Consider the following 10,062-nt stretch of genomic DNA (forward strand, 5'->3'; position numbering starts at 1 on the left):
GTTGCCCAAGATAGCGGGAAGGAGATTCATTGAAAAGTGGCATATGCCCAGGGTCGCATACCCAGTCACCCAAGCTGTTCCAACGGTTGATTTTGAACTCTTCCCTTAACATAGCAGCCCAATCTCCCCATTAGACCATGGACTACCTATTGACACAATTGGATGGGAAAATAGAGACAAACACCTGAAAATATGAAGTATCCTAAAAATGGTAATCACAATAAATAGTACTAGATGTGCATTAGCGCAAGCTCTTGGGCCAGTTGGTGCGTCATGAACTTGAAAAAGGGGGGTACCAGCAAAACAAAGGACGCGCACACACGTAAAAGGCGTTAGACAGGGACGGACGCTGGTCCGTCCCAACGTCCGTCCGTGTCTAATGCCGTTTCCTTGTGTGCGTGTCATTTGTGTTTCGCTGGTACTCCCCTTTTTCAAGTACTATATGTTTGGATACTTTGGCTTATTATTCTTGTTTGTGCTGGATTGTTTTTCTGAAACATGTGGCGTCCAGACAGCATAAGAAGCTTGTAAGAAGTCAAGTTTAGCAATCTAGATTTGCAACAGGTACTTTTGTAATTTATTTGCAGTAGGGCTGTTGTGTGAATGTGCTTGAAATGCTTAAAACTGTTTTGCTAACATTTACTTAAACATGCAGGTTCACATAGGTTGAAGGAGTGCACATTGAGAAGGTTATCCTGGCACAGTTTACCATGGCCTGCCATGGTAGACCAGGAAAGTTTGCAAGGGCCTTGCTTCACCATGTGTTCACAGAGGAGGAGCTCATGGGCCATTTGGGCTTTGGAAATAACACCAAGGGGCAAAAAAGGCTCTTGACCCCACCAGGGTCAGTGCTGTTATAGGCAAGTACCATATATCCTGTCTGGTTGCATTTTTACATTCACATTTTTTTCTAAAATTATGAACTTCCCATTGGCATAACAAACGACTTTCAAGTAGCCCATGTGTGCAATTGTATGCGACAATAGCCTACTATTTGGATTGACTGTTCGTACGATCTTAAGTGCGTAATGCCGCCATACTCAAATGCTTCTAAAATTTAAAAGCTGCCTTCACTGCTGAAAGTTTTTAGAGGCTCCACCACATAAAATGAGCTGCATTTGCGCATTAGCAGTGTTACTTGGCTGTCATTGCAAGGAATAGTTGTCTGTGAAGCACGCTCCAAATCTTTTGGCATGGAGGACATGTTAGCCTGAAAAGTTATTCTAATACGCGAATTGCGGAGAAGGTATGCTCTAGTGTGGTTACTGCTCAGCTCGAGCAGGAGCATGTTCACCAAATTGCAGAAGTTAAAACAGCTCTCCAGGTTCTGAGATGTGAAACAGTAGTTTCACCAATTTTAACAGACCACATTGAATTAAGGTTGCTCCTATATTGAAGGAGGTCCATGTGATGCCAGACAGCAGCCTTTTAGCAGAGGGAACCTGAGTGGTGTGGCAATTTTCTTTTGGTTGTTTCAATCAAAGAAACAACAGGGACAGAGTTGCAAGCATTGCTGTCAACAGTACTACGTTTAGTGGGCGCTTACTCATTCTAAGCACTTAACCTATGACTCGTATTTATTAACGCACACTTTATCACTTTGTATTCTAAGATATGAAAAAAATATTTATGTGTATTCTAAGATATGAAAAAAATATTTATGTGGCTTTTCCCCATATACTTCAATAAATTGAGAATAGGCTCTTGGGGCCTAATGTATAAGCTTCTTACAGACCATCGGACATGTCCACTACTCCCATTCTGAAATTGTTAGAATTGATTCCTGCTTCCTTACTTCACCTACCTGTTAACAGGGTTATTATGAACCATTGCCAAGTAGATTATGGGCTTAAATTAATCAAAAAGATGAATGGGCTTTTCTGTCACTCTTGTTTAGCCCGTTGAGGATCACATTTTGGGGAGAAATATGCCTCTCTAATTTAGGAGTTATGTATTTTTTGTGGTGTGCAAATGCTCAAAACTTTCGAATTGAATAGTGTCCTATTCAATTTAGTCTTTGAATGGTCACTATTTGTAAATGCGAGTATTCTAATATTTCGAAACACCAATAAAACATGAAATTTGAGCCAAAGTACGGTAAATTCTCGCCTCCAATAACATAGTGTAGACATAAAACGTAACAACTTCTAATAGCAGACCAGGCTACGTTACTTCAGTAGCTGTACTTTAGAGGCTGTACAGCAATCATTTATGCTTACTGAAGAGTCCTGTGCATGTGACGAAACTTTCTGCTGCTCCATTTGTGCTTTTAATAAACAGCTTTTCGTAACATAACAATGACAGAAACTTGCTAACTTTAATAATACTAGGATGTGAGCCTCATCTCACATTAATTGTGATATCAGCTGTTCATTATTCAGAAACTATCCATTATTTGATTTGCTTCTAGCATTATTCGGTTCAGCCTCAAAAATCACTTTTCGCGCACCCTTAATATTTTTATTGCAGATTTAAGTTCTTCAGAGTGACATTCCGAGAAAATAAACTGGTAAATAATATTTTTAAATAACAATAAAGTGGCAATACCATTTCAGTATTTGCAGTTTTACATGTTTTATTTTTTTATGCAGGATAAAGCAGCATAATTTTTTTGTGTAATGAAACTTACAAAAAACTTGTGGCAACACTCCCAAATTACTGCAATTACAGACACCAAGGAGCTAGGGGAAAAATCAGTTTTGGAGAAACCCAAGGAGCGACAGCACTATAAGAATATTTTCTAGAAGTCTCAGAAGGTTGCAGCACCTCCAGTGGGATGCTAGGCAACACTTTGTTCTGAAAAGGCAAATTTTTTTCAGAACGTTCCATCACAGCCACAGATGTACGGCAGTGAACCCTAAAAGGGTTAAAGAAGTCAGTCCTATCGCATATGGCTCTTAAAAGACGGCATTTCTTCGTCTCTGTCACATTCTGCATGTGTCATGCTAAGCAGCTTGGTGCACTACACGGAATCCTCATTAGAACAGTAATTGAGTCGTCGAGGCAGAAAACATACTTCACTATAAGCAGTGTCTTCTTTAATGTAGAAAGTCTTAAGTCATTGTAAGGCGAGAAGTACATTCCGATTGCATGTGAACTCAGGAAACCTAACATCAAATGAAGCTACACTCAGTTGTAGTGACATGACAGTATCGTATTTGGAGCATGGAAAAGCACAGTGAAGTGCAGCAAATTTTAATTATGAAAGTTACAAGAAATAATTTTAGTTGTCAGTTCAGGTTTATTTATGAACGACATGAATTTGTTTCACCATTTCGTTTCTCAGCAAGCAAAGCTCACATCTTTGACATTGAGGATATTCATAAAGTTATTTTGCTACAGTGTTTTGTTCCTCTTTGCCCTTTCCTGCATTTGACACTTAGTGGAGTCCTGTGCCGCACTGAATAAATTTAAATGGTCATGCTGTAAAGCTGTACCCGTGGAAAGTTGGACTAAAGCAACACAAATACATAAATCAATTTCGTTATAACGAGGGCAGATTGCATGCCATTCTTTTGCATTTGAAGGTGCTTTTTAAAACTTGTTCTGGCTTCTTGTTTTTGCAGGCTTCACGTGTCGCAAATTGCCTGGTACCAACATGCCCTATGTAAAGAACTGTGGCCTCGCTTCTCGCATGGGACCAATAACCTCTCAAGAGCCCAAGTTGGACAGCTCAAACCAAAACACAAGTGTTGTGCTTTTGTAACTCTCGACATTTTTATGTTCTGTGTTAGTCTCCTGAAGGGCCCAATTTGGATTTCTCAAATGAGCTTACAAATGTTGTGCCTTTCTATGCCTTCACATTTTTATGTTAATTTTATTTATGTTAATTATGCTAGTCTCCTGAGAGGTCCACATTGGATTGCTCAATCCAGAATACAAGTGCTGTGCTTTGTTATAGTTCACTACATTTTTATGTTAGTTTTTGGTATGGTTCTAGTAAGGAAAGTGTTTCCTTATTAGTATATTTTTTAAGTATCTTAAGCCATTTCATGCCAAACCACCCAATTTTGTTAAGAACTGTTCCATTATGGCAAACCATTTCAAGTTTGCTTGATTTTGAGTAGGTACAATGAGAAAATTTGCTTTCGTACATACACTTGAGTCGTTCTAGGGCAACCAACCAACGTTCTTTTGACCATCACAGATATAGTTGAAGCTCCAAACTCTTGCTCCCCATTTATTTTCCTTCGCAAAAATTTTTTTGAACTTTGGCAAAAATTTATTGTTCTTGCCCAGCTAAGCTAGAAGGCACTGATACACGTTTCTTCTCAAAGGGAAATTGTATGATCCAAATATTCAGATGGTGTTCATGTCAAGAGACTGAAGTGGTGTGAGTGCCAAAATTTGCAAAGTTTGAATTTTCTTCTAACATAGGGAAATACAGAAGGCACAAAATAAATATAAAATCAGACTGGTTGACTTGGGATAGCTGCAAAATATTTCAAGCCTTAGAGGTTCAGATGATCAGCTAAAAAACTGTAAAGTTCAAATTTTTTGCAAGAAGCTTCGTGTTGAAGGTAAAAAAATTAGCTTTGGTGGTTGGCACAAAAGTATATGTCGCCCATCGTTACACAGCCCTACATATCTGCTATACATGTGACAAGTAACAAAAAGGTATTATTGTTTAAGTGCGATAAATTATTTTTTATAATGTTGATTTGTGGATCACACATACAGCATAAATATAGCATAAATATATGAAGCCATGTCATCTAGTAAGGAAATATTGTTAATATAATTAGCCACAAGAACTTCAACAAACTGACTGCCTTTTTTATCATTGCGAAGGCAGGTGACGTCTAGCGCTGCAGCTGCAGTCTCAATTCGTATTTTTTTAACATGAACACAAGAAGTGGTTGCCAATGGTGTCTGACCACATCAGACTAAACATGGCACATATGACTTATAGATGAGCATGTTCCGGCTCTAAAACAGTGGTAGCAAACAACACCACAAGAATTTGTTCGTACTCATGTAGGTTTTCAGTCCTAATTATGAAGGTGTTTTCTACTTGCATCGTCATTGGGCTTCAGGGAGCAGGGCACAAAGTGTCCTGCTCCCTCTATGTTGCATTGCACTGCGACATGCCCTTTTAAAGGCTTTGTATAAACAATATCAGCGCTCTTTCTGGATTTACTGTCTACATAATAGCTGATATTTCTTTTTGTAAACTGCACGAACCATATCTTTTAGCACTGCAGGATTCCCTCACGTATTTAATACGTACGAGGTCTGTTAGAAAAGTATTTGACCTTTTTTTACGAACACCTGATGAATATGTAACAAGTGCATTTTCATCAGCCGCCCTTGAACCTTTGTGCGCATGCACGAATTTTTTCCTGCCTGCCAATAGCGTGACTTGCTGGGACGCAGCATTTGAATGAGGTAGTACACAGTGCTCTCGTCGGTTTTTTATTGCAAGGAAAATGGCGGAGTGACTGGAGCAGTGCTACTGCATCAAATTTTGCCAGAAACTGGGCGACAGCCAAGTGGAAACCATTCCGAACATTCAGACTGCTTTTGGTGACTATGCTATGAGCAGCACACAGATTAAGGAGTGGTACAACCAGTTTAAAGACGGCCACGCATCGGTGGAGAGCGAGCCATGCTCCAGTCGGCCATCAACATGCCGAAATGACCAGGTCATTGCCGAAGTGAACCCCGTGGTGATGCGGGACTGTCGTGTGACTATCCAAGAAATTGTGGTAGAGGTGGGCATCAGCACATTTTATCCACATTCCATTATCACTGAAGATTTGGCCATGAAGAGAGTTGCACCGAAATTCGTTCCCAAACTGCTCATGATGGAGCTAAAGCAACTTCGTGTTGAAGTCTCACAGACATGCTGGATTCCACAAACAGTGACCCCAACTTCATGAACACCATAATCACTGGTGACAAGTCTTGGGGGTATGTTTACGACCCGGAAACCAAATCCCAGTCATTACAGTGGAAGCATTACACGTCACTAACCAAAGACCGCTAAGTGCGCATCAACGTTAAAGTGTTGCTGACTGCTTTCTTTGACTTCCGCAGTGTGGTACACCACGGGTACACACCACAGGGTCAAACAATCACTAAAGACTACTACAGGGATGTCCTCCATGGCCTCTGTGATGCTGTGTGGCGCAAGATACCGAAGTTGTCAACAGGAAATTGGCGCATCCATGACGACAATGCTTTTCTCGCACTTGATTCAGACTTTTTTGGCGAATAACCAGACTCCTGTAGTTCGACAGGCTCCTTACTCTCCTGATGTGGCCCCCTGCGACTTCTGGCTGTTTCCCAAAATCAAGAGGCCATTGAAAGAAGCGCGATTTCAGACAAGAGAAGACATTATGGCTGCAACGACAGCTGAGCTAAACTCCGTTCTGAAAGAGGCCTTCTCGGAATGCTTCTAACAATGGCAGCACTGCTGGGAGAAGTGACTGGAGTCCCAAGGAGACCACTTTGAGGGTGATTAGGTTTCCAACGCTCCAGTTATGCCAGTTTTTTTTTCTTCAGCCAAAGGTCAGATACTTTTCTAACAGACCTTGTATTGATAGTTTATGTGCAATGGCTGTATGGTTTACCTGGCCCACACCAAACACAAGCCTCGTTGCGTTAGAGCATGTGGCCCTTGGCAATAAAATGCAGACCCTAACACCGCTTCTCTGTCATCGGTGTGGAGACAAAGCCAGCTTTGTCGTGTGCATTCCCAGCCGGCAAGCTGTGCGCACATCCGAGAAAAGTCGGTGCTGACAAAATTTCAAAAAAGAATTTCTCGCATTTAAAAATAATGCCTTCTTTAACTTCACACATGCATAGTAGACATGTAGAGCTATCCAATAATGTATCACATATTTTTTGGCCAACTACGAAAGCTGTTTTTTCCTTCAACATGAAGCTTCTTGCAAAAGATTAGAATTTGTTTTTTTTTTACAGGCGATCAGCTGAACCTTCAAAGCTGCACATATTTTTTTGCTATACTATGTCACTTGGGCTACCATTCTGTATTTAAGTTCTGTCCTGTGAATTTTTCGTTACGAAAAAAAATCTAACGGATTGCAATTTGACTCATTTTTGCCGGTGCCAAAAGCAATTGAAGTATTCAAATATTTGAAAAATTGGCTATTTTGGCAGTTGCATCACTTCACCGTATTTGCACGCACACCATTTGAAGGCCTCGATCAATACAATGTGCATTTGAAAAAGAATGTTGATTGATGTCCTCTAGCTCAGCTGAGCAGGAAAACTAAACTGTCACCAAAATGCTACAAAATATCTGGCAAAAATTAATAAAAGTGGGCAACGAGTTTTGAACTCTAGTAAACACATGGCAATGTTTCAGCTATATGTGTGGTGTCAAAAAACACTGGTCGATTCGGCATGGAATCGCACACCTGCAAGTGCATCTGCGCCATTGTCAGAGTTCAGTAAAAACTGCATTTTACATAGCTTTGTAAACATGGTTTATTGCTATCTAAAATACATGAGTAAAAATTATTAGGTATAAGTCGGCTTAAATTTAAAATGCAACAAAAAATCTCCGGTCATGGCAATGATGTGCCTTTCATGTTTGCATGAAACCATATCTTTTTCTGAATTCTTTCGTTATTTTTTGTGACAGTGAATAAAATTGAACTCACAAAAGGAGTAACTTTGTTTTATTCCAGCACATCACTAAGTTTTTTTTTTCATATAAAAATCTGAAGTAGTTAATATGAATAAGTCGCTTGATATGGAATGACCTGCGCAGGAACGTTATCATGGCAGAAAACGCAACTGTATCATGCAACAGCAATGCAGCATAATAAACTGCTCCCATAAGCATCACTTATTGTGATTGCCATATTTCAGAAGTATGTAAGGTTTACTGAAATTGGCACACACTATTCAACCAACAAATAAGGATTGTACAGTGGTCCTTTTTCAGTTTTACAGATTTTTTTAAAGTTGTCTGTGCCAATTAGCATAATTTTTCTTCTTGAGCTGGATTATTCAGAGGTGGACATTACTAGCACAAGAAATGGAAACATTAAACTGATTCTCATAAATTTATTAATTCACTTAAACATCACGGCACATATTTCAGTTTGCAAATTGAAGCCAGTGAGGTTGAAAGACATATTCACTTGAAATTAATTTCCAGGGTGTTACCAGTTGCGAGATTTTTTCATAAATGTGAGAGAAATACATGGGCATTCCGGTTACTTTTGTGCTTCAATGCATAACAGTGCGTTTTGTTAACAAAAAAGTGCTACAGAAGTGCATTTCTACAGCCAGTTTGATGGCATGTGTCTCGTTACTGGTGTCATTCTGGAAGTTCGTTCTTAGTGCATACACCTTGTAAAATTACCGTCTACAATTCGTAAAAACTTTATTAGGAACTGAGTTTTTCTTAATCAGCTGACTATGGTGTCTTGATTTCTCATGCAAGTAATGTTTGGCACTCTGTATCTAGAATTATGTTAGCTGCAACAGTCCGTGTTTAATAAATTCCATGAAACTTAAAGATAACCACCCTGCATATCAGGTCTCATTTGAGTGCGGTGGGCTCAAGCAAATCGTGCCATGGTAATAGTACCACTGGCTCCCTAATAGAGAAAGCAAGTACCTTTTTGAGTGTTCTTATTGACAGTCATGTCAGTCTGCTTCTACATTTATTTATTTAGGTATTTATTTTTTTAAATTTATTTCTTTTGGGAAATGTGTTTTACTTGAAGGCCACACATACTACACCTTCAGTATTCAATTTCGTTATGGTGTCAAGCTGCAGGAAGTTTGTACTGTGCAATAGTTTTTAAGTTTCTGATGTTCTCAAACTACAAATGGTTGTACATTTACACAGATGTTTGGTTACAAATAAACAGTTCACCTAGAAAAATGGTTTTTGTCTGCATCAGTTCAGCACTCTTAGTTTTGTGGAGGACCATTCACTCTGACAATTGAAAAAAGTGGCATAATAGTACTGCTAGCAGTTTTGCAATACGTCTTATTACAGCCAATCTAGGAGCATGTTTTGAGCCCAGGGTGACAGAGGCCTGCGATACAAAACGGCTGTATTTAAATTTTATCCCTATCCTCTCACAGCAAACATACCAACGTGACATCAAAGGTAATTATATGCAACATAGCTCAGCAGTATCTTAAGGTAAGTGCAGGTTTAAACTGCTAAATACCCAGTGGGGCATAAAGGGATTTCAACATAATTTGTGTTGATGTTCAACAGATCTGCAACAATTCTTCCATGGGCTTTCAATATTGACGAACAACACATTTCAACAATACGTCAATGGGCTTTCAATTTTGAGACTGAACACATCTTCAACAATGCTTCAATGGGCTTTCAACATTGACAAACAACACATTTCAACAATACCTTAATGGGCTTTCAATTTTGAGCTTCAACAATGCTTCAATGGGCTTTCAACATTGACAAACAACACATTTCAACAATACGTCAATTGGGTTTCAACATTGACAAACAACACATCTTCAACAATGCTTCAATGGGCTTTCAGCATTGAAGTACACCATAGTTTCAACGATATGCCAATGATCTTTCAAATTGAGAGGCCACAATGATGTTTCTGGTGAATGTCGCGGGCCAATTATCAACACTTGTCAACAATTTCCTCAATGATGTTTCAACAATTCCTCGATGATCTTTCAAGGTCATTTGTTGACGTTGAACAATGATACGTCAATAACCTTTCAACAATTTTTTTTGTAAGGGTACCCAACGCATACCCATTTAAACATATCCAAGGACGCGCTAGATGGCGCGTATACCAGCTATCCTAACCGCCAGTAACTTGTGGATGTTATGCGTGTGAGTGATTGAAACGCCACCTTAACTATATGTAACCGACCACTAAGAGAAGGCAGCCTTCTCAAGGTTCTTCGACCATAACGCAGAGTTATTTAGGACATCGTCGTCGTGCAGGTCCGTAACGTAAGCACAGAAGTACCAACTCGTGACTATGAACTCCACGAATCGGCATAAGAACGTTCGATCGGCTGATGAAAACAGCTCCGCGTTAAGCAACTGACGTTAACGCGCCGGTATCCCTCAGC

The 10,062-nt window shown here is 39.6% G+C and overlaps 1 long non-coding RNA gene across 1 annotated transcript; it reads left to right on the top strand.

The window, feature by feature from the left end:
- The first annotated feature begins 261 nt into the window (after positions 1-261).
- LOC140216714 (uncharacterized) lies at positions 262-8,869 on the top strand. The gene is made up of 2 exons (XR_011893372.1): positions 262-860; positions 3,567-8,869. It is a non-coding gene; the product is annotated as an uncharacterized lncRNA (long non-coding RNA).
- The last annotated feature ends 1,193 nt before the right edge of the window (positions 8,870-10,062 follow it).

Source organism: Dermacentor andersoni, chromosome 3 (genome assembly GCF_023375885.2).
Source record: "Dermacentor andersoni chromosome 3, qqDerAnde1_hic_scaffold, whole genome shotgun sequence".
Lineage (NCBI taxonomy): Eukaryota > Metazoa > Arthropoda > Arachnida > Ixodida > Ixodidae > Dermacentor > Dermacentor andersoni.